Genomic DNA, 25989 nt, shown 5'->3' with positions numbered 1-25989 from the left:
TCACAAGTGTACAGTGGAGTTTTTCAGGGACTACATGACATGTGATACTACAACAGGCTGAATGAGCAACAGATAACAGAATCAGCTGACGTTTATTATGCCAGACATTAAAGAGATTTGCAAAAAATGTAAAACAGTGGCAGTCTTCTCACTAATATTTTCACATGGAAAATGGTAATTTTTCACAAAAAGTAATTTATGCTAATCTGTAATAGAATTATTATTTTTAACTAAATCAATAAATATTTTTTAATTTCTCAGTATTAATTTCCAATTACAGAAAATAAATTATTTTTCTATTGCTGGTATAACAAATTACTATAAACTGAGTAGCTTAAAATAACACAACTTTATTATCTTACAGTTCTGGTGGTCAGGGGTCCAAAAAATGGGTTTTACAGGGCTAAAATCAAGTTGTCTGCAAGGCTAGGTTCTTTCTGGAGGCTCTCGGGAGAATATGCTCGTGCCTTTTCTAGCTTCTAGAAGCCATCTGCATTTCTTGGCTTGTGGCCCCTTCCAGCAACATCATCACTGCAATCTCTGCTTCTATCATCATCTCTTCTCTTACTCTGATATGCCTAGCCCTCCTCTTATAAAGACTCTTGTGGTCACACTGAGTTCACCTGGATAATTCAGGATAACCACATCTGCAAAGTTCCTTTTACCACATAAGGTAATATATTCACAGGTTCTAGGGATTAGGACGTGGACTTCTTTGGGGGCCATTATTCTACCTACAATATTGCTGTTGTTGCTGTGTGCTGTTGAGTCAATTCTGACTCATACTGACCCTATATGACAAAGTAAAACTTTTCCATAGAGCTTTCTGGGCTGTAATCTCTAAGGCAGCAGACCACCAGGTCTTTTCTCCTGTGGGGCCCTGGTGGTATAACAGTTAAGTGCTTAGCTGCTAACCACAATATTACCCATTGCCGTTGAGTCAATTCCGACTCATAGCGACCCTACAGGACAGAGTAGAACTGCCCCATAGAGTTTCCAAGGAGTGCCTGATAGATTTGAACTCTCAACCCTTTGGTTAGCAGCCGTAGCACTTAACCACTACGCCACCAGGGTTTCCCTAACCACAATATTACTAGATATAAATCCGCAAAAGCAAAAGCTCTTTGGGGTCCTCGACATTTTTTTAACAATATAAATGGGTCCTAAGTCCAAAACCTTTGAGAAGTGCTGCTCTAGCATATAAAATTAAAGCTAAAGATGCCATTAGTTCTCAGAAGTTTCCTTCAAGGGAGGGAATGAACTCTTCTTTGCCCCCTTTTCCTTCCTGCTGGCTCAGATTTGATGAACGACTGAGTAGGCATCATGCGCAATGTGTTGGAAGCCAATGTTGAGAATATCAGAGAACAAGACAGAAGGACCCTAGGTTATGGGTTCTCAACATTGTTCAGCATCATTCCACCTGACATGGATTGAACTGTGTCCCCTAAAAATATGTGTCAACTTGGTTAGGCCACAATTCCCAGTACTTTGTGGTTGTCCTCCATTTTGTAATTTTCCTATGTGTTATAAATCATAATCTCTGCCTGTGGTAAAAGAGGATTAGGGTGGGATGTAACACCCTTGCTCAGGTCATATCCCTGATCCAATGTAAAGGGAGTTTCCCTGCGGTGTGGCCTGTACCACCTTTATCCTACAAGGGATAAAAGGAAAGGGAAGGAATCAGAGAGTGGGGGGCTTCATACCACCAAGAAAGCAGTGCTGGGAGCAGAACATGTCCTTTGGATCTGGGGTTCCTGCACAGAGAAGCTCCTAGTCCAGGGGAAGACTGATGACAAGGACCTTCCTCCAGAGCCAACAGGGAAAAGACTTCCCCTGGAGCTGGCACCCTGAATTTGGACTTCTAGCCTACTCGACTGATAAAATAAATTTCTCTTTGTTAAAGCTACCCACTTCTGGTATTTCTGTTATAGCAGCACTAGATAATTAAGACACCATCCCTTCCTACCAACCTCTTAAGTAATTTTTATGGAAGAAGAAACTCATTTCTATCTTTTTAAAGCCACTAGTCTTTTGAGTTTTGAACACAAGCAACTGAGCCTAACCTTAACAGATTAAAGTAGTTATTAAGGTGAAAAAACTAAAACTAAGAAAAGCTGAGTGACTAACCAAAGTCATACAGGCTGTAAGCAGAACTTCAACTCGAGCCCAGGGAGTCTGGCTACTAATGAACTGAGCATGGCTCCCTCTTGACCATGTTGGCAGTCCTTAAACACCCTGACTATAGCAAAGGCATTTTTTGCAGGCATCAACAACAAGCATTTAGATGGGAATATGGCAAACAAGACAGAAGGTAAGTTGGACAAAAAGGTGTTTAAAATAATCCTAACTTTTCAAAACCTTATTACAAATATACAAATTTATTACCTAGTGTGAGAAAGGAAGAACATGTTACAAATGGCCAAGTGTTCCAGTGCCAAGTCAGAGAGAGATAAGTAACTGTTCTCAATCTGGAGGAGTCTGATTACGACTAAAGCAGCAAAGCTCACAACTCTGGGTTAGATGACCAGGCCTGGGGACTTCAGTCAGATTTATGGTCACTAGTCTTGACGACTGTCAAGCCTCCGTTTTCAACACACAAATTGAAATGGACACCTGACAAACCACATTCTTGGGTTGTCTCTGCATCATCATGATATAACCAGAATCACAACTACGTGGCGGGAAAGAAACTGCAGGAATATGTATTTAAAGTAAAAGAAGAGAACTGGAAGGCCAAAGTGCTTTGCCAAATGAACTGCCCAGGCCAGGGCAAAAGAACTGGGGATGCTGACCGTTAGATTCCTTGCACCGCCCCCAAGCAGTGTGCAGTTGAGCACGACAGCTCCCCCAGCCCAGAAGGCTGGCAGGGCTTCCTCAGGGAGTACTCGCAATTCTTGGCAAGCTTCACCAGTTCTACTTCATCTCTTTCCCAGCTCCCCAGGTGAAGCTTTTGGAGTGTTCAGCTAACTGAACCATTTGGAAAGCAAAAACCAACAGCCACGCTTGAACTGACAGCCAAAAATAACACTGGAATATGAGAACTCAGATATAATTAACTATTCATTAAAACTTGCTATTCAAGGGAGGAAAAGCCATAGAATTTTCAGATGTTAATATTGCGAGAGTATGGGGCCAATACCAGACCACTTCTCAAAGAATCTCTGGCCAGGGATCTGGGCATTTCCTAGGAATGTTTTCAGTGTCTGCCTTTTCTGTGATTACATTAGTGTTACAAAAATCCTACCTGTAATCTACAAAACATAAAGACTTTCAGACTAGAGACATGCCTAAGTAACACACCACTTTCACACCCATCTGTCAGCAGATCTGTCTATCCTCTAAAAAGGCATGCTTACCTACAGGTGATCATTCGGCTACAGGAAGAATTAAAAACTATTAAATCAGCAACCTCAGTTGACATCCATTTTGAATTTTTTTTTTTTTTTTAATGTGCCAAAGCCCAAGGCAACTTAACATTTTATAGATCCAAAATTTCATGTTGTGTTCTTGCCTATTAAGGAGATGCAGAATGCAGGGACACGGGGCAGTTACAGAGATGATGCCTCTAATTCATAAAAATAAGCATTTGTTTTGTTGTCTGCACTCCATGCAAGAAGAAAGGCATACACAGGTAAACAACCACAACTGAAATCGTTTATAACTAGGACTCTGGGTAGAAAGAACAGTGGTAATTTGATAGAACATAGATTGGGACACAAAACAAGAGGCATCCTGAATAAGAACTCTGTTCTAATGAGTTACTGCAAGAGTAATTATTCCAACTTACAAGGGAGTAAATACTAAAGAACCCAGGCAAAAGTGTAAAGCTATATAGTACACTATATGAGTATAGAAGTGGTCTGGCTAGTTTCTAAAGCGATCATTATTTCAGTATTTTCCTAACCCTAAGTGAAATAAAGAAAAGTAAATTACCATTTAAGGCATAAAGGGATAAAGGAAATCAATAAAGGGCACGTACAAAAAACTGATTATAAAAAACCACTTGGGCATTTCTGATCCAGAAGCGTGTGGATTAGATATTTACAGGGCCACTATTAGTCGGAATTGATGACAACGGGCTGTTATTTGTTAATATTTTACTGTGTTTTTGGTGAAAGTTTATACAGGAAATTAAATTATTATATAACAATTTCTACACTATTATTCAGTGACATTGGTTACATTCTTCACAATATATGGACATTCTTGTTATTTCTATTTTGGTTGTTCTGTTTCCATTAATCTAGCTTTCCTGTTTCCCCTTGCCTTCTCATCTTTGGACTAGGGTAAATGTTAACCATTTGGTTTCATCTAGGTTATTTTGAGGAACACAGTACTCATGGGTGATATTAATTATTTTACAGGTTAATTTGTCACTTGGCTGAAGGGTAACTTCTGGGAGTGGTTTGAGTTTCAAGTTTAAAGAGTATCTTAGGGTGATATTCTTGGGGGTTCATCTAGTCTCTATGGCTCCCGTTAAGTCTGGCCTTTTGTTTTATTTTTTAGGAATTTCAGTTTTGTTCTACATTTTCTCCCATTCCATCTGGGACAATCTATTGAGTCCCTGGTTGGAATGGTCGGTAGTGGTAGCTGGACACAATCCAGTTCTTCTGGTCTTAAGGTAGGTAATGTTGTTGTTTATGTAGACTATTGGTTCTACAGACTAGCTTCTTCTTTCAATCTTTGGTTTCCTTCTTTCTCTTCAGCTCCAGACGGGCAGAGACCAATAGTTGTATCTTAGATGGCCGCTCACAAGCTTTTAAGAGCCCAGACACCACTCACCGACCCAGGATGTAGAACAATGTCTTTATGGTCTGTATCATGCCAATTGACTGTGTTGTCCCACAAGACTATGCTCCTAAGCCCTCAAACCCAGTAGATCAATCCCATAGGGTACCCTGGTTGTTTCCAGGAAGTACCCATAACTGTGACACCATGTGCTTTATTTTATACTTGAAAATACATGCAGCACACATAAACACGTATATATACCCAAAAACCATGTATATACCCAAAAACCATGTATATACATATGCCTATAGTTATTCATATATGCTTTCCTGTACATATTTATGCACTTACATATCTATATGGAGCCCTGGTGGCACAGTGGAATAAGAGCTCAGCTGCTAACCAAAAGGACAGCAGTTCGAATCTACCGCCACTCATTGGAAACCCTATGGGCCCATTCTGTCCTATAGGGTCGCCATGAGTTTGAATCAACTTGATGACAACAGGTATATATCTATGTAACCAAACACATTTTTTTTTTAGTTGTTATTACTGTTGCTGCAAAATTGTATATCCCAATGAATTTTTTTTTACAAATTTTCACATAAATTGTTCACTGACATTAGTTACATAGAATTCTCTTTAACTGTATCTATACTCTTCTATTTGTATACACTCATCTTTACTATGGTTGTGCTGTGTTCACTACTTCTACACTCAGGGCAGCATTTCCCATCACCAAAAGGAACATGTCTCTAAGTTCTAAAACATCCTTATACCTCCTCCCCTTCTCCGTGATAATCACTAATGAATATTGGTCTCTCTAAACAGGTCGTAATTTTTTTGTGGCATACTACAATTAGATTCTGGATAAATACTTTTTAGTATACTATACTGTTCAGCTCTGATGAGGGAAACAAATCTCCAGGACGATGTGGGAGGAACAAGGCACTGAAACCTGAGCAAAGAGCAGTGAATAGCGAGCAAAGAAGAAAGCAAGAGTTGCTCTGGAGGCAACCAGGAATACCAGCAGAGAGATGAGATGTCTGTTTAGATCTTCAGCTCTCAGCAAGGTGGGAGTGCTCAACCTGAAACCAGGATTCCCTAAGAGAACCAAAGTGGTCCTGAGTCTGTACCATCCTCCTGGCTCCCAGCCAAGACAAACACAAATCTCAAGATGTAAGACCTCAAGACTCCAACGGATAATATATCAAGCAAATATTAACACCTAATCAAAAAATCACTACACACACTATGAAACAAGCCACAGTCCTTTAGACCATGAAGGATTTCAGATACTGCACTATCAAATACAGAATATATCATCTGATTTTGACTTACATGCTCTTTTATTCACACACTGCTACGCTCTAACTTCACTGGTCTTGAAGTCCAGCAAATCAACGCCTCCTGTCACTGAAGCTTTACCTGGAATAATAAGGTCAAGACATGAGAAAGGAGGCAACCAGAAAAAACCAGAGAGTACATTGGGGAAAGAAACACTCTAGTATAATCATTCACTTGACATTTAAGAGGAAAACAAGACACCTGAATTTAAGGAAAATCTCTTCCTTAGTCTAAGCCATTTTTCATCTTTAACCCAAACTATTAATAGTAATTTAATGTTTATAGAGGAAATCATTACCATTTACGAAGAATTTTCACATTGCATTTTCTCATTTGAGCCTCAGATCTTGAAAATAAGCAAGTATTACTTTAAAATGCAGTAGCCAAAGTTCCCACAGGTCAGAGAACTTTCCCACGACCATTCAGCAAATCTCAAAGTAGGAATTAGAACCCAGCTTTCCAACTCCTTGTTCAAATTCTTCCATGAAACGAAATGACGTGATGGTGTCAACGGGAAGCGCAGTATTATTATTTCTTCTTGCATTAGATTTACTTTCTTACCAAACAGATACTAGAAATGGGTTTGCCTGTTAAGTGACAGAGACACTGTTACGGGATTAAACATTCACCTCAGACAATACAAAGGGTACACAATCAACACAAAAGTAGCTCAGAAATGCCTGTATCTTTTATACATACTCTCTTTTACTCTTCAAGGCACATTTATATTACTGGACTTTGTTTTCAATATTCTATAAAAATGTACTAATTTTAATTTCACACTTACAAAAAACTTGTAGAATAATAACAACACAATGAATACCCATGTACTCTTTATCTATATTCACCTGTATTATCCACATTTTACCCCATTTGCTAAATCATTTGTCCTCTCTCTTTACACACACACAAACTTTTTCTTTTTTTTTTTTTTTGTCTTGGCCATGAGCGGGTAAGTTATATACATCATGGTCCTTTAAGCCTAAATATTTCAGAGTTTATTCCCTATGAATAGGAATACAAGTAATCCCAATTTAGGACGTATTCGAGTTTCCACGAACCACACTTAAAAACGTCAAATTTTTTCTTTTTTGTACATCTTATCATTAGTAATATGTACTACATACAATGTCGCAGCATGTAATCCACTGGTGTGATCATACTCAGATGTTCAAAATTCAGTTTTATAAAGATACTGATAATAAAAGGCAATAATAATGAAAACCAAAAAATAAATAAATAAACAGGTATTCAACGTACATCAGGACCAACGTACAACTGAGTCTTCGGAACCGAACCCAGTTGTAAATCAGGTACTACTTGTATTCTCTTATATAACAGTAGTGCAGTTTGTGTAGTTTACCTAATAGTGCAACTTTAGTAAGTGTTAACATTGATGCAATACTTTTATATAATCTACCGTCATATTCAGTTGACCAGTAATACCCTTTATACAATTTCTTTTCCTCCAGTTCAAGATCCAGTCTAGGATCAGGCATTGCATTTATGCCATGCCTCTTCAGCCTCCTTTAATCTGGAACACACAGCTTTTGTGTTTTACAACACTGACACTTTAGAAGAATACAGCACACCCCTCCTTATGTTAATGGATTATTTCTCATTTTTGTCTGATATTTCTCCATGATTCAATTCAGGTTATATATTCTTGGCCAGAAAACTACACAGGTGACATATTCTTCTTAGGGTATCACATCTAGAGGCACAAAATGTCCATCTATCTGCCCCTCATTGGTGATGTTAATTCTGATCACCTAGTCAAGGTGTTGTCCAATTTCTCCATTGAAAAATTACTATTTTTTCCCCTGAAACTAATAAATAATCTGTTGGGAAACACTTTAACTGCATGCAAATATTGTGTCCCTCATCAAAATCTGTGCCGAGATTTAGCATCCACTGATGATCCTTGTCTGATGCAAACTACTGTAACAGCTACAACATGCTGACTGTTCCAACTCCAGCGCTCACTACATATTTACCATTTAGTATTCGGCATTCCACATTCTTTGTTCATTTATGGATTTATATATGATCAATATAGATTCCTACTTTTTCCATGGTTTATATTTATCACTGGTAGGAGCCCCTTCAAGCTGCCTCCTGCATCTTTGTGACATGTCCCCAATATTTTTTTAATTTTCTTGAACAATTTCTTACTTTCCAACATTGAAAAAAAAATTCTGGACTTGTTTTGTACCATCTTGCTCCTTTTGGAAGATAATGGTGTTGGAGACGATGCTCTAGTATAATACTATTTCAAGGTCATTGACTATTTTTATTGATTGCTTTTCTTTTTTAATAAGAATTTTCCTGCTTCTTTGCATGTTTCCTTCTATTGTATGGTAGGCAATTAAAGGGTATTAAGTTTGGTTCCGGTGCCAACTAAATTACTGGCAGATCTTCCTGACCATGTTAGGCTTGGTTTGTTGTTGTTGTTAGGTGCCGTTGGCTTGGTTCTGACTCATAGCAACCCTGTGTACAACAGAAAGAAACACTGCCTGGTCCTGCAACATCCTCACAATCCTTGTTATGTTTGAGCCCATTGTTGCAGTCACTGTGTCAACTCATCTTGTTGAGGGTCTTCCTCTTTTTCGCTGACCCTCTACTTTACCAAGCATGATGTCCTTCTCCACAGACTGGTCCCTCCTGATAACATGTCCAAAGTATGTAGACATAGTTTCACCATCTTTGCTTCTAAGGAGAGTTCTGGTTATACTTCTTCCAAGAAAGATTTGTTCATTCTTCTGGCAGTTCACAGTATATTCAATATTCTTCACCAACACCATAAGTCAAAGGTATCAATTCTTCTTCAGTCTTCCTCATTCACTGTTCAGCTTTCGCATGCATACGAGGCGATTGAAAACACCATGGCTTGGGTCAGGTGCACCTTAGTCTTCAAGGTGACATCTTTGGTTTTCAACATTTAAAAGAGGTCTTTTGCAGCCGATTTGCTCAATGTAATTCGTCTTTTGATTTCTTGACTGCTGCTTCCATGGGTGTTGATTGTGAATCCAAGTGAAACGAAATTCTTGACAACCTCAATTTTTTCTCTGTTTATCATGATGTTGCTTATTGGTCCAGTTGTGAGGATTTTTGTTTTCTTTATGTTAAGGTGTAATCCATACTGAAAGCTGTGGTCTTTGAGCTTCATCAGTAAGTACTTCAAGCCCTCTTCACTTTCAGTAAGCAGGGTTATGTCATCTGCATAACGCAGGTTGTTAATAAGTCTTCCTCCAATCCTGATGCCCCTTTCTTCTTCGTACAGTCCAGCTTCTCAGATTATTTGCTCAGCATGCGGACTGAACAGGTATGGTGACAGATACAACCCTGACACACACCTTTCCTGACTTTAAACCATGCAGTATCCCCTTGTTGTTTCTGAACAACTGCCTCTTGATTCATGTACAGATTCCTCAAGAGCAGAATTCCCATTCTCCTCAATGTTATCCATAATTCGTTAAAATCCACATAATAAAACACAGATAAACACCATTCTGGTATTCTCTGCTTTCAGCCAGGATCCATCTGACATCAGCAACGATATCCCTAGTTCCATGTCTCTTCTAAGTTCGGCTTGAATTTCTCGCAGTTCTCTGTCGATATACTACTGCGGCTGCTTTTGAATGATCTTCAGCAAAGTTTTGCTTGTGTGTAATATTAATGATATTGTTTAATAATTTCCACATTCGGTTGGATAACATTTCTTGGGAATAGGCATAAATGTGGATTTCTTCCAGTTGGTTGGTCTTTCAAATTTCTTGGCATAGACTAGTGAGCACTTATAGCACTGCATCCATTTGTTGAAACGCCTCAATTGGTGTTTCGTCAATTCCCAGTGCCTTGTTTTTCACCAATGCCTTCAGTGCAGCTTGGACTTCTCCCTTCAGTACCATCGGTTCCTGATCAGATGTTGCCTCCTGAAATGGTCGAACATCAACCAATTCTGTGTATTCCTTCCACCTTCTTTTGATGCTTCTTGCGCCATTTAATAAGCTCCCTATAGAATCCTTCAGTATTGCAACTCAAGGCTTGAATCTTTCCTTCAGTTTTTTCAGCTTGACAAATGCTGAGCATGTTCTTCTCTTTAGGTTTTCTAACTCCAGACTTTTGCACATGTCAGCATAATACTTCACTTCGTCTTCTTGAGCCACCCTTTGAAATCTTCTGTTCAGCTCTTTTACTTTGTCATTTTTTCCTTTTACTTTAGCTACTTGATGTTCAAGAGCATGTTTCAGAGCCTCTCCTGACATGCATTTTGGTCTCTTCTTTCTTTCCTGTCTTTCTAAGGACCTCTTGCTTTCTTTGTGTATGATGTCCTTGATGTCATTCCACAACTCTTCTGGTCTTTGGTCATTACTATTCAACATGTCAAATCTATTCTTGAGATGGTCTCTAAAATCAGATGGGATACACTCAAGGTTATACTTTGGCTCTTGCGAGCCTGTTCGAACTTCTTCAGTTTCATCTTGAACTTGCATATGAGTAATTGATGATCTGATCCACAGTCGGCCCCTGGCCTTCTTCTGACTGATAATATTGAGATTTCCATCGTCTCTTTCCACAGATGTAGTTGATTTGATTCCTATGTATTCTATCTGGCAAAGTCCACATGTATAGTCGCCATTTATATTAATGAAAAAAGGTATTTGCAATGAAGAAGTCGTTGGTCTTGCAAAATTCAATTATGTGATCTCCAGCATTGTTTCTATCACCAAGGCCATATTTTCCAACTACCGATCCTTCGTTTCCAACTTTTGCATTCCAATCACCAATAATTATCAGTGCATCCTGATTGCATGTTCGATCAATTTCAGACTGCAAAAGCTGGTAAAAATCTTCAATTTCTTCATCTTTGGCCTTAGTGGTTGGTGCGTCAATTTGAATAAAACTCGTATCAACTGGGTTTCCTTGTAGGTGTATGGATATTATACTATCACTGACAGCATTGTACTTCAGGACAGATATTGAAATATTCTTTTTGATGATGAATACAACACCATTCTTATTCAAGTTGTCATTCCCGGCATAATAGACCATATGATTGTCTGACTCAAAATGACTAATACCTTGCATGCATATGAGGTGACTGAAAATATCATGGCTTGGGGCAGGCACACCTGAGTTCTCAAAGTCACGTCTTTGCTTTTTAACACATGAAAGAGGTCTTTTGTAGCAGATTTGCCCAATGCAATACATCGTTTTGATTTCCTGACTGCTGCTTCCAAAAATTTTTTTTTTTTTTTTTTTTGCTTCCATGGGTGTTGACTGTGGATCCAAGTAAAATGACAATGTCAGTTATTTCTTCATTTATCATGATGTTGCTTATTGGTCTAGTTGTGTGGATTCTTGTTTTCTTTATACTGAGGTGTAATCCATACTGAAGGCTAGAGTCTTTCATCTTCATCAGTAAGTGCTTCAAGTCCTCTTTGCTTTCAGCTTGGTTAAGACAGGTCTATTTCAGTTATGTCCTTAGGCCTACCATGTAGCCCTTACTCTATAGTATGATCCTTACTCCTCAGACATGGTCTTTCTGGTCCCTTAACAGATGCCTAAAAGTGCTCAGCGAGGTGTTTCTACTCTAGCTTGGCCAGAACTCCAATTTCTCCCAGTACTGCATGACCTCTGCTATCTCCATTCTGTTTTTGAGTCTGGTAGCAGCTGCTCTCTGCTAAGTCTCACTCTTCATATGTACATCCTAGCTTCTGGGTTCCCTTTCTGCGCAGCTCCCTCCTTTTCCAGTACTCAGCCCTGCGAATTCCAACCTCTTTAGCAGCCCTGAACTCCAATCACTACCTTCTCTACTTTGTGAGATCACCAGGCTCTGGTAGGGCTTGACTTTCCTGTACCACAACAGGGGAAGTGTTCCCATCAGAAAACCAGGACAAATGTGGACCTCATCTCATGTGATTCCCATCTCTCAAGGATCACACTCTTGGCTCCTTGTTGTCCAGTGTCTGAAAACAATTGCCTCATATGTTGTCCAGTTTTCTAGCTAAAAGGGCAAGTCTGGTACCACACAATTCTCTTTTCTATTTATGCCTTCAGTATTCAGTGATGCTTGAGGAACATGTCATAGATTGAATTGTGTCCCCCCAAAATATGTGTCAACTTGGTTAGGACATGATTCCCAGCATTGTGTGGTTGTGCTCCATTTTGTGATTGTAATTTCATGTTAAAGAGAATTAGGGTGGGATGGTAACACCCTTAGTAAGGTCACATCCCTGATCCAATATAAAAGGAGTTTCCCTGGAGTGTGGCCTGTACCTTAGCTTACAAGAGATAAAAGGAAAGGGAAGCAAGCAGAGAGTGGGGACTTCATGCCACCAAGAAAGCAGCACTGAGAGCAGAGCGCATCCTTTGGACCTGGGATTCCTGCATGGAGAAGCTCCTAGTTCAAGGGAAGATTGATGAGAAGGGCCTTCCTTCAGAGCCAGCAGAGAGAGAGAAAGCCTTTCCCAGGAGCTGACACCCTGAATTTGGACTTCTAGCCTACTAGACTGTGAGAAAATAAATTCTTCTTTGTTAAAGCCATGCACTTGTGGTATTTCTGTTATAGCAGCCCTAGATGACTAAGACAGAACACCAGGCTGCTCTATTAGGAAGGGTTAAGACTCAAGCATTTCCAGCATATGATAAATGCTTTTTATGTAAACATTTCCAAGAAGCTCTCTAACATTGTGTTTCATAGAAATACATGTGTTTACTTTTACTGCAACACAGTGGCAACGAAATGTTCTCTAGCAATCAGGCAAGTTCAAACAAAATGACAGGGAAAATGTCTCTATTTCTTCCAGAAAGCTGATAACCACTTTGGATAGCCAGCTGGCTATCCCCTGACATATATTTGCATTTATTTCCATAACTCTTCCTCCAAAAGACATAACAAAACACTATAGTCTATCCAAAGAAATGAAAGTTGCCATTCTTCATTTTTCTTGTTTATGTGCATGTGCTTAAGGGTGGGGAGAAGATTCTTTTTTCATATAAATCATTTTGGGGTTATTTCCATTTTTACTTCTAACGACTGGTGAGAAAATAATAAGAGAAATTAGTCAAGAAAAAAAAAAAGAAAATATCCAACCCCGGATATTAAGTTATTCCAAAAAAATAAAAGGGCAAACAGAAATGGTGTTTTTATCACATACTGTGAGAAATGAGGATTTTGCATTCACTAGAAAATGCAGAATAGGTCTTTCTCTGCACAAGCCAGGTTTGCCTGCGTGGGTACACCGTGAAGCCTTACAAACAGTGTGCCAGACAGAAATGTGGGGCAATCTCTACTTCTTCAGCAAATTTTCCCCATATTAGAAACCAAGACGGTAGCCATCAAATTCATTTTCTAGAAAAGAATCCATGCATAGCAAGTTGTATTTTTCTTCAGTTTTGCTTCAACTCCCCTAGAACTTAAATCATAAGAGCAAGCATCTGATGTTTCTCCTTTCGCCCTCCTCATTGTCCAAGCACTTCCCATCCTATATGGACTCTTGGAACAGTCTTTTCACAGGTCTCTGTGTCACCGTGTGGACCCTGTTAAATTCATTTTCCACAAGTCAGAGCCGAGCACCCTAATTTAGCACAAATTATTCTATGGCTTCCCACTTCCCAGGGATACAGTCGTAGACCCTGGGCCTGATAAAAAAAGGCCTCCATGACCTGCTTCTTGCCCACATTCCTATTTCATTTCTCAACACTTTATGCCTATCACTACTGCAAGACTTGTAGCCATTGCCCCTTTAAGAAACACCCCATTCTCCCTTTTTTCTCTTGACTAACTCACTGAGGCTTGGCAACTTCTGGGAAATTTTTCATGATCGCCATTCCAGCCTACATTACTTGCTCCACTTTCACAGCACCTGTGCTCACCTCTATTATAAATAACCAACATCTTACTGAGCACCTACAGTGCGCTAATCACTGATGAGTACTTAACGTGCATTAGAAGGCACTGGCAAGAAACAATGCTCCAGGAATTGATGGGACATCAACTGAGATGTTTCAACAAATGAATGCAATGCTGGAAGTGCTTACTCTATGTCAAGGAACATGGAAGACAGCTACTTGGCCAACTGAATGGGAGAGATACATATTTGCATCCATTCCAAAGAAAGGTGATCAAAAAAAAATGCAGAAGTTATCTAACCACATCATTAATATCCAAGACCTGGTGGCACAATGGTTAAGAGCTTGGCTGCTAACCAAAAGGTCGGCAGTTTGAATCTACCAGCCACTCCTTGGAAAGCCTATGGGACAGTTCTGCTCTGTCCTATAGGGTCGCTATGAGATAGGATCAACTCGACAGCAACAAGTTTTTAGATTTTTGGGATCATTAATATCACATGCTAGCAAAATTTAGCTGAAGATAATTCAAAAACAACTGCAGCTATACACTGACAGAGATCTGCCAGACATTCAAACCAGGTTCAAAAGAGGATGTGGAATGAAGGAAATCGTTGCTGATGCCAGATGGACCTTGGCAGAAATAGAGAATACCAGAAATATGTTTACCTGTGTTTTATCAACCACATGAAGGCATTTGACTGTGTGGATCATAACAAATTATAAATAATGCTATGAAAAATGGGAATTCCAGAATCCTTAATTGTGCTCATGAAGAACCACTACATGGATCAAGAGGCAGCTGTTTGAACAGAACAAGGGTCGACTGCATCGTTTAAAATGGGAAAACGTGCACGGCAAGGTTGTATGCTTTCACCTTTTTTTATTCGATCTGTATGTCGAACAAATAATCTGAGAAACTGCACTATATGAAAAAGAACACAGCATTAGGATTGAAGGAAGACTCATTAATGACCTGCGATATGCAGATGACACAACCTTACTTGCCAAAAAAGAAGACAATTTGAAGCAGTTGCTGATGAAGGTCAAAGCCTACAGACTTCAGTATGGATTATGCCTGAATGTGAAGAAAACAAAAATCCTCACAACTCAACTGATAAACAACATCATGATAAATGGAGAAAAAACTGAAGTTGTCAATGATTTCATTATACTTAGATCAACAATCAATGTCCACGGAAGCAGCAGTCAAGAAGTGTAATGTCATACTGCACTAGGCAAATTTGCAGCAAAAGACTTCTTGAAAATTTTATAACACAAAGACGTCATTTTGTTGACTGAAGCGTGCCTGGCCCAGGCCATGGTCTTTTCAATCGCCCCATATGCATGCAAAAGTTGGACAACACAAAAACAAGACAGAAGAATTGATGCGTTCCAGTTGTGGCGCTGGCGAAGGATACTGAGTATACCACAGACTGCCATAACAAACAAATCAGTTTTAGAATAAACATAGCTAGAATGCTCCTTTAGAAGTGAAGATGGCAAGACTTTGGCTTGCTTACTTTAGACACGTCCCAGGGATATAGTAGGAAAGACCAATAGCTAGAAAAGAACATTATGTTTGGTAAAGTAGAGGTCAGCGAAAATGGGGAAGAGCCTCAGTAAGACATTGACAAAAGAGTCACACCAATGGATTGAAATATACCAACAATCATGAATACGGCACAGAGCAGAGCAATATGTCATTCTGTCATACTTAAGTTCACCACGGGTTAGAGCCTACTAGGCAGCAACTAACAACATAACTATTCTCAAGAATGATCATCATCATCACTAAATGCAAACACTTGCAGAATACTTACTCTGTGCCAGGGAATTTTCTAAGTATTGTGTGTGGGTGTACACTTAAACAAGTGTAAGTATATACACACATTTACTTACCCTTTGAATCCTCACAACAACCCTTTAAAGTAAGTACTGTTTACTATTCCCAAATTACAGATGGGAAACTGATGCACAGAGAGAATAAGTAACTTGCTCTGGGTTACAGAAGAGTAACTGCCAGAGCTGGGATTCGACTCCAGGCTGCCAGTTTCAGGTCCTTGAGCTCTTAACCACTTGATATACTGGCTCTCTCCAGACTTGCCCACTAAGAACTAGAACAAGGACAGACTATAAGGTTTCCAGCAGAAACATAAATAAAATGCAGTGCTCATAGGTGAGGTGTACTTTCTTTGCACATAACAGAGAGAGTCTGAGTCCTTTAACTACAGAACGAAGTGTTTAAACACAAAGTACCAACCCAAAAAACATTTTTCCCTGCCACTCTGAAGGGCTGTCTTCTCAGTTATTCAATACACGCTGAAGAAAGACAAGAGGGCTAAGAACATAGGCCTAGAAGTCAGACGTGCTTGGGTTCCATTTGCAGGCTCTCCAATGACTGGCTCTGTGGCCTTGAGCAAATTACCTGACCTCTCTCTGTGCTTAATGCCCTCATTATAAGGACTAATGAGATTACTCATGTAAAGAGCTTAGTTTCAGAACCTGGCACTAAGTACTAAATGAATAAAGTAATAAAAATAACAAATAGTAAAAATAATTGTCACTGCTGCTTTATAAGACTCAGTCCTAATTCATATGGGAAAACATCAACGAGTAGACAATATAGGTCTAAGAACTAATAAGGATGCATCGTAGATTCATTAAAATACCAATAAGCATGAACTATTATTACTCCAAAAGGTGTATAAATCAATGTCTCAAAATGCTAGGGGATAAAAAAAAGTCTTTCATTTTAAGAAATAAGAGCAGCTGCTACATACTGAGGGCCTACTCTGTTCTCAACAATGGGCTCAAGCACAGCAACAATTGTGAGGATGGCACAGGACTGGGCAGTATTTTGTTCTGTTGTACACAGGGTTGCTATGAGTCAGAGCTGACTTGACAGCACTTAACAACAACACTCTATCCTCAGTCCTGTAGCAGGTACTTCATAGGTGTTATTCAATCTTCAAAACCACTCCCTGGTTCGTCAAATGATCCCGTCTTTACAGATGAGGACTCTGAGCCTCTCAGGGGTTAAGTGATTGGCTCCAGGTCACCCCACCTGTGAGCAGCAGAGACTGTGTTGCTTATAACTTAAAGACCCACCAGTAAGGCAAGCAGGGACATAATCACAGAAACAGAAACAGCCGCTCCATAAAGCATTTCCTTGGCACCAATCAGATTTCACTTACATTAAATGTAATCCATTTTTAACGTCCCCATGATGTATACTATGCTTGTAAAGAAGCATCTTTCAAAGTGACCTAATATTACATATCTCATTCTATTGTCCTGTTTAGTCATAATGTCCTTTGAGAGCAAGACACTCGTTGTTAGACACGGGTAATTTACAAACTGCAGTGGATCTTCAAACATGACTAGATTTCCAAAGCTACAAATTGGGTTCTAGAGTCAAGGCACTGGTGAAAGTGAAAGTAACAATAATGGCATAATATATGTTTGGAGAGGAGGTTGACGGAGAAGAAAAAGGTAAACTAAGCTGTGCTTTTCTTAAAAGAATGAAAGGGCAAGCCATAGACAGGGTAAAAGGTATTCACAAAACACTTATCTACTAAAGTGTGTTTCAACTTGGTTAGGCCATGATTCCCAGTATTGTGTGGTCTCCTCCATATTGTGATTGTAATTTTATGTTGAGAGGATTAGGGTGGGATTGTAATACTACTCTTTTTTTTTTTTTCAGTGTCCACCTGATTTAATTAGCTCACTCTTCGTCAGCATCTCTCTCCCCACCACTGACCAGTCCTTTTCATGCCTGATGAGTTGTCTTCAGGGATGGTTCCTGCCCTGTGCCATCAGAAGTTCTGGGGAGCGTTGTCTCTGGGATTCCTCTAGTCGCAGTCATACCATTAGGTATGGTCTTTTTATGAGAATTTGGGGTCTGTATCCCATTGGTCTCCTGCTCCCTCAGGAGTTGTCTGTTGTCCTCCCTGACAGGGCAGACATCGATTGTGGCCGGGCACCAACTAGTTCTTCTGGTCTCAGGAAAATGTAGGTCTCTGGTTCATGTGGCCCTTTCTGTCTCTTGGGTTCTTAGTTGTCGTGTGACCTTGGTGTTCTTCCTTTGCCTTTGCTCCAGGTGGGTTGAGACCAATTGATGTATCTTAGATGGCCACTTGTTGGCATTTAGGACCCCAGGCGCCACAATTCAAAGTGGGATGCAGAATGTTTTCATAATAGAATTATTTTGCCCATTGACTTAGAAGTCCCCTCAAACCAAGTTCCCCAGACCCCAGCCTCTGCTCCGCTGACCTTTGAAGCTTTCATTTTATCCCGGAAAACTCTTTGCTTTTAGTCCAGTCCAATTGGGCTGACCTTCCTTGTATTGAGTGTTGTCTTTCCCTTCACCCAAAGCAGTTCTTATCTACTGACTGATCAATAAAAAGCCCTCTCCCTCCCTCCCTCCCTCCCCCCTTTGTAACCACAAAAGTATGTGTTCTTCTCAGTTTTTTCTATTTCTCAAGATCTTATAATAGTGGTCTTATACAATATTTGTTCTTTTGCCTCTGACTCATTTCGCTCAGCATAATGCCTTCCAGATTCCTCCATGTTATGAAATGTTTCAGAGATTCGTCACTGTTCTTTATCGATGCGTAGTATTCCATTGTGTGAATATACCACAATTTATTTACCCATTCATCCGTTGACGGACATCTTGGTTGCTTCCAGCTTTTTGCTATTGTAAACAGAGCTGCAATAAACATGGGTGTGCATATATCTGTTTGTGTGAAGGGTCTTGTATTTTTAGGGTATATTCCGAGGAGTGGGATTTCTGGGTTGTATGGTAGTTCTATTTCTAACTGTTTAAGATAACGCCAGATGGATTTCCAAAGTGGTTGTACCATTTTACAATCCCACCAGCAGTGTATGAGAGTTCTAATCTCTCCGCAGCCTCTCCAACATTTATTATTTTGTGTGTTTTGGATTAATGCCAGTCTAGTTGGTATGAGATGGAATCTCATCGTAGTTTTAATTTGCATTTCTCTAATGGCTAATGATCGGGAGCATTTTCTCATGTATCTGTTGGCTGCCTGAATATCTTCTTTAGTGAAATGTGTGTTCATATCCTTTGCCCACTTCTTGATTGGGTTGTTTGTCTTTTTGTGGTTGAGTTTTGACAGAATCATTTAGATTTTAGAGATCAGGCGCTGGTCTGAGATGTCATAGCTGAATATTCTTTCCCAGTCTGTAGGTGGTCTTTTTACTCTTTTGGTGAAGTCTTTAGATGTGCATAGGTGTTTGATTTTTAGGAGCTCCCAGTTATCTGTTTTCTCTTCATCATTTTTGGTAATGTTTTGTGTAATACTCTCTTACTCAGGTCACCATCCTGATCCAAGATAAAAGGAGTTTCCCTGGGGTGTGGCCTGTACCACCTTTTATCTCTCAAGAGATTAAAGGAAAGGGAAGCAAGCAGGGAGTTGGGGACCTCATGCCACCAAGAAAGCAGCACCAGAAGCAGAGGGCATCCTTCGGGCCCAGGGTCCCTGCACCTGAAAAGCTCCTTGACCAGGGGAAGATCGAGGACAAAGACCTTCCTCTAGGGGCGACAGAGAGAGAAAGCCTTCCCGAGGAGCCAACGTCCTGAATTTGGACTTATAACCTATTAGACTGTGAGAAAATAAATTTCTCTTTGTTAAAGCCATCCACTTGTGGTATTTGTGTTATGGCAGCACTAGATAACTAAGACAATACACAAAGAACCCTTAAAACTCAACAATAAGAAAACAAATACCCAATTAATAAACAGACAAGAGATCTGAATAGGTACCTCACCAAGGAAGATACAGAGATGGCAAATAAGCATATGAAAAGATGTTCAACATCATACAGCATGAAAAAATAAAATGCTGCCTTGGAGTTGATTCTAACTCACAGTGACACCATGTGTGTCAGAGTAGTACTATACTCCATAGGGTTTTCAATGGCTGATTTTTCAGAAGTGGATCACCAGGCCTTTCTTTCGAGGTGTCTCTGGGTGAACTCAAACCTCCAGCCTTTCAGTTAGTAGCCAGTCATGTCAACCATGTGCATCATCCAGGGACTCCTCACATGTCATTGGGGAATTTCAAATCAAAACAATAAGATACCCCTATATGACAATTAGAATGGCTACAATCAAAACCATTAACAATACTAAATGCTGACAAGGATGTGGAGCAAAAGGAACTCTTATTCATTGCTGGTGGGAATCCCAAATGGAACAGCCACTTTGGAAGACAGTTTGGCAGTTTCTTACAAAGCTAAACATAGGCTTTCCATATGATCCAGCAATCATGCTCTGAGGTATTAACCCAAATGAGTTGAAACTTATGTCAATACAAAAACCTGCACACAAATGTTTATAGCAGCTTTATTCATTATTGCCAAAAACTGGAAGCAACCAAGATGTCCTTCAGTAGAAGAATAGATAAACTGTAGTACCTCTATACAATGGGGCCTTATTTAGCAATAAAAAGAAATGAGCCACAAGACAACATGGAAAAATTTTAAATGCATATTGCTAAGTGAAAGAAGCCAGTGTGAAAAGGCTATATACTATATGATTCCAATCATATGTCATTCTGGAAAAGACAAAACTACAGGGATAGTAAAAAAGATCAGTGGTTGCCAGGAGGGAGGAATATATAGGTGGACCATAAGGCATTTTCAGGGCAGTGAAACTATTCTGTATGATGCTGTAATGGTGGTTACACGACATTATGCATTTGACAAAACCCACAAAACTATACAATACAAAGAGCGAACCCGAATGTAAACTATGGACTTTCATTAATAATTATCAATATCGGTTCATCGGTTATAACAAATATACAATATTAATGCAAAATGTTCGTAACAGGAAAAACCGTGTGCGAGCAAGAAAGGGTATATGGGAACTCTGTACTTTCTGCACAACTTTTCTGTAAATTTAAAACTGCTATAAAACATAGTCTATTGAAAAAAAAAAAACTACTTTTCTAATTTTGTTCATAGAAGAGTGTCCCTATCACAAATGGCCAAATCAATGACTTCCAAACTTGTATAGTTTTCTGTATGTCACTGTACCCTCAAGAACAAAGAAGGCAGCAAAAAAGTTCACTGTGTAAACTCTAAGACTTGAGTCTGTTCTAATCATTCTAGAACATAAAACTCCATTCCTGAAGATAGAGGCCATGTCTAAGTCGCCATGATACGCTCAGCACTTAGGCAATACATGGCCAGGTATACTGCAGGCCTCCCATAAACACGAGTGGATGTCCATACCCAGCCAGAACACAGAAATACAGAGGAGAAAAGACGTGAAGGGCTACCCGAGTAAACTCATTCCATTCAGGGAGGCCTCAACACCAAACTGCTCTTTGGAACTAAATAGTCAAAGAAGTGTATGATTACAGGTGATCAGATTTTCTAGGGGAAAAAAAAAAAATTTTTTTTTTTTTTTTTGAAAGAGCATGTATTACACTTCGGGAGCAAAAATGCCTCCCAACCCCCTTTGACTATTCGAAATATTTACATTTATTCTGAAACACTTAAAAAACCCATTGCTGTTGAGTCGATTTTGACCCATAGCGACCCTATAGGACAGAGTAGAACTGTCCCATACGGTTTCTAAGGTGTGCCTGGTGGACTCAAACCGCCGACCTTTTGGTTAGCAAAATTTTTTATTTTTATTTTTATTTTTTGCTAACCGGCGTAGCCTTTAACCACTTTGCCACCAGGGCTTCCTTGAAATGCTTAATGGACTAAAATATGCCTTCCAATCTGCTATTTCAGAAATATGAATCATATATACAAAAAAACTTAGTTAGCATTGTGCTAGATCCAGCAGACACAAAGAAGAACGAGGCTGGGCCAAGTCTTCTGTAATGTAGAGACAGGCAGTAGACAAATAATTACCACGTCATACAATGAGTGCTTTCAGCAAAGTAGAACCAAGTGCCAAAGGCACGGAGGGAAGAAGCTAACCCCGCTACACATTTCAATCCATAGTGTGAGAAAGGATCTTTCTTTCCTCAATTTCCTTTGTAATTTTTGTATTCAATTATCATTACTTTTTTTTAATGGGAAAAAAGGCATAGTACATTTATATACTAAATACTCCTAATACTCGATCATGTTCCCCAATCACCCCCACCCCCATGAAACACTGCACATTGCCTTAATGTACACTAGTTAAATAAGAAGTTTCTTAATCTAATGATCAGCCACACTACAACACTGGCTGCTGAAACACATACAACTTGAATATTTAACTGAGCATTACAAGAAAATTTTTGGCACTAGCGTTTTCCTCCAAAACCCACTGGCCTTCATATAGCCAATTAAAGATGCATGTAATTTCCAATCCAAAAAAGTTAAAGACACAAGCCAAAAGAATGGTTCATCTAAAATTATGAAGCCATCATTAGCAGTTCATTTTATTAAATTATTAAATACAAAAACCTGTTGCCATCGAGTCAATTCTGACTCATAGTGACCCTATGGGATGGAGAAGAACTACCCCAAAGTGTTTCCATGGAGCAACTGGTGGATTCGAACTGCCAAACTTTTGGCTAGCAGCTGAGCTCTTAACCACTATGCCGCCAGGGCTCCAATTTAAATTTTTAAAAAAAAAATTTTTTTTTTTAACTACCCATTAATTATTTAAATGCTACCATTAAGGCAACGTATAATAAAAGACATGTATACACTTGGAAGGAAATGGATCACAAATATAAATTCATGAAATAAAAAAGTTAATTTCAAGATAACGCTGTTTTGGCGTGAATGAACATTAAAATGGTTTCTAAAATTCCCAATAAAAAAAAAAAAACCAGGGCAAAATGGGAAATGGGGAGGGCTACATAATTCTGATCAAAGGAGGAATATAAAAAGGCTCTCCCCATCCCCAGTGAGAAACGTAATCATCTTAACAATGGTCTGTACAATACTTACAAAAACAGTCATCATGTGGTTTCCTGTGTCTTCATTAAATAAAAATTATCAGTACAATAAAGTGCACCTCCGGGAAGGGAATGCTGGAAAAGGGTGAGGCATGGATATTGCGGAAATGAACATGTTTTACTTATTTCAAGTTAAAAAGTACTAGATGACGGAAAACGTGGGGGGAGGAGGAGATCACAGAGAGGTTAGTCCCCAAAACACACCCTTCCGGGAAAAGCCGTTTGGATATGGTATTTTACATAGGAGAATTCCAGAAATAACTGAAGTAAAAGGTTTTCAAAAACTGTAACAACTATTTCACAGTTCAGAAAGTTATCATCCCATTTAGTTGGAAGAGCACTGTCTGCATGTCAGCCCCACCATCCACAGATTAGTCTCAAACTGGTTATCACTGTAGATCCCATCAGACCAAGAGAAGAAGCAATTCTAAAGTGTGTTCATGGGTTTACTTTTTATTTTAAAAGGTACACACACAGGCTACCTGTTTGTGGCTTTACTCTCTCTTTTCAAGCTTTACTTTTTTAATAGTTAACATGCCATTTTATTTGGGGAAAGTGTCAGACTTTGTGTATCTGCTTTTTATTATAAATTCCCTTATCCTTGTATTCCAAGCGGACTCTACTAGTTTTAAAGTTACCTAGAAACATATTGCTTGAGAGCAAGAAGTAAGCACTCAGCACAGGGTGCTCAATAAAAATGGTCAAAGTGTTTGGTAAACAAACATTCCCAAGCTGGTGCTCCTGAGGTATATTAGCATGATTAATACCGAAGCTGGGGGGGTGCAAAGGGTTAAGTGTTCAACTACTGATGACTCAAACCCACCCAGAGGCTCCTGGAAAGACAGGCCTGGCAATCTGCTTTCGAAAGCCCTGAAGACCCTACGGAACAGTTCTACTCTGTACACTTGGGGTTGCCATGAGTCAGAATTGACTTGATGGCGACTAAACACAACAATATTGAATACCAGGGGTAAGAGTTAGCCACTGAACTATACAAGCAACAGAGGTTAGTTCCCAAAACACGCCCTTTCAGGAAAAGCCATTTGGATATGATATTTTACACAGGAGAATTCCATCACAAATCCCCGAAATGTCATTTAAACTGGGGTCTGCCTAACTCCAAAGCTCTTGATCTTCCCACTGTACCACCAGCCTCACAAAGGGGGTTAGTGAGATCCACTGGTCCTACCCAAGGATCTGATTTCTTTCTCCTGTCTGCTGCTGCCTGGCCCTTCCCTAGTTACTCCTCCCCTTGGGTGAAATCTTTAGGGATATCCTAACTATAATAATTCCCGTTATCTCTACCTATTGAGCATTGGGACATGGCCGACAGGCTTAATCCTAGTAAAGCACAGGTAGTAAAGATGACATAAGCACTATTCTTCTCATAGATAAAGACACTGAAGTGCAGAGAGAAAAGTAGCTTACAAATGGTAGAGTCAAGATACCGATGCAGATTCTGAGACCAAATGCAGGCTCAGTAAGAGTACTGGGATTGAATTATGTACATTCACCTGTATAGTTAAACCCTCTACCAATTTCACATTATTTTATAAAACTTTAAAAAAAGCCAAAGGGCTCTGGTTTCTGAGTTAGCTCCACAATCATCCCCAAAATTCATGACTTATATTTTTACCCCTAGACAAGTCAATCTATCTTTTTCTAGTGCTACATGGATCAGGTTTAGATTTCCTAGATTCGCTGTGACTGTGGGAACAGACTGATAATTCATGTCTTTGAATGTGTCAGTAACTGATTCACTTAACCAATCCACGAAGTGTAATGACCCTGTACTAGGCTGACATGAGTCGAAGTCAACTTGATAGCAACTGGGTTTTTTGTTTTTGTTTTTTTTCAAGTGCTGAGTTAGGAGCTAGGAACAGTCACAGTGAGGCACAAGCACCTTGAGGAGCTCCAAGTATGGTGGGGAATACACAATATGCCCACAAATAAATAAGTACCATATAAATCTAAAGGTGAAATATTGACTCATCTAAAAAAAAGAGAGATTGCGTTTATGCATGCTGAAAATTGGATATTTTTAAATACAATTCAATTTTGAGGCTATTAAGGTTTCCAATAAGGAGCCCTGGTGGCACAGTGGTTAAGTGATCAGCTGTTAACCGAAAGGCCTGTAGCTGGTGGGTGTGAATTGCCCAGCTTCTCCGTTAGCAGCCCAGCACTTAACCATTGTGCCACCAGGGCTCCCTTTATACACATTATCTCTATCTGTCAGACCAATAAGTAACATCATGATAAACACAGAAAATATTGAAGTTGTAAAGGATTTCATTTTATTTGAATCCACAATCAATGCCTGTGGAAGCAACAGTCAAGAAATCAGACGAAGCACTGCATTGCGCAAATACGCTGCAGAAGATCTCTTTAAGGTGTTAAAAAGCAATGATGTCACTTTAAGGCCTAAGGTGTGCCTATCCCAAGCAATGGTGCTTTCAACTGCCTCACATGCATGTGAAAGCTGGACAATGAATAAGAAAGACTGAAGAGGAATTAATACCTTTGAATTATGGTGTTAGTGAGGAATACTGAATATACCATGGAGTGTCAGAAGAACAAACAAATATGTCTTGGAAGAAGTGCAGTCAGAACACTCATTAGAAGTGAGGATAGCAAGACTTCGTCTTGCATACTTTGGACATGTTATCAGGAGGGACCTGTCCCTGGAGAAGGACATCAGGCTTGGTAGAGTACAAAGTCAGCAAAAAAGAGGAAGACCCTCAATGAGATGGACTGACACAGTGGCTGCAACAACAATGAGCTCAATCATAACAACCATTGTGAGGACGGCCCAGGATCAGGCAGGGTTTCATTCTGTTGTACACAGGGTTGCTGAGTTGCAACAGATTCGAAAGCACCTAACAACAATAGCATCTATCTGCCTGTCTATCTATCTACATACATTTTGAAGTAAATGGCAATTCATTATCATAAATGAATTGCCATTTACTTCAAAATGTATGTAGATAGATGTGTATATGTTATTATAAAAGAGAACACACAGATCTATTTTTTAAAAAGCACTAAATCTTGAATAGAAAACAGATTTAAAAAAACATATTGCACACATACATAATATGAATTAAATAAGGAA

General features: G+C 39.4%; 1 protein-coding gene across 5 annotated transcripts in view; it reads right to left on the bottom strand.

Moving 5' to 3' along the window:
- The window catches only part of SGMS1 (sphingomyelin synthase 1), a 346369-nt gene that overhangs the window by 213427 nt on the left and 106953 nt on the right, over positions 1–25989 (bottom strand). For all 5 annotated transcript variants that reach the window (XM_064269610.1, XM_064269611.1, XM_023546954.2 and 2 more), the window contains exon 3: positions 6073–6159. The gene's annotated coding sequence lies outside the window, so the exon portion shown is untranslated. The remainder of the gene's footprint in view (positions 1–6072; positions 6160–25989) is intronic.

Source organism: Loxodonta africana, chromosome 16, assembly GCF_030014295.1.
Source record: "Loxodonta africana isolate mLoxAfr1 chromosome 16, mLoxAfr1.hap2, whole genome shotgun sequence".
NCBI lineage: Eukaryota > Metazoa > Chordata > Mammalia > Proboscidea > Elephantidae > Loxodonta > Loxodonta africana.
This window is presented reverse-complemented; position numbering and strand designations above follow the sequence as displayed.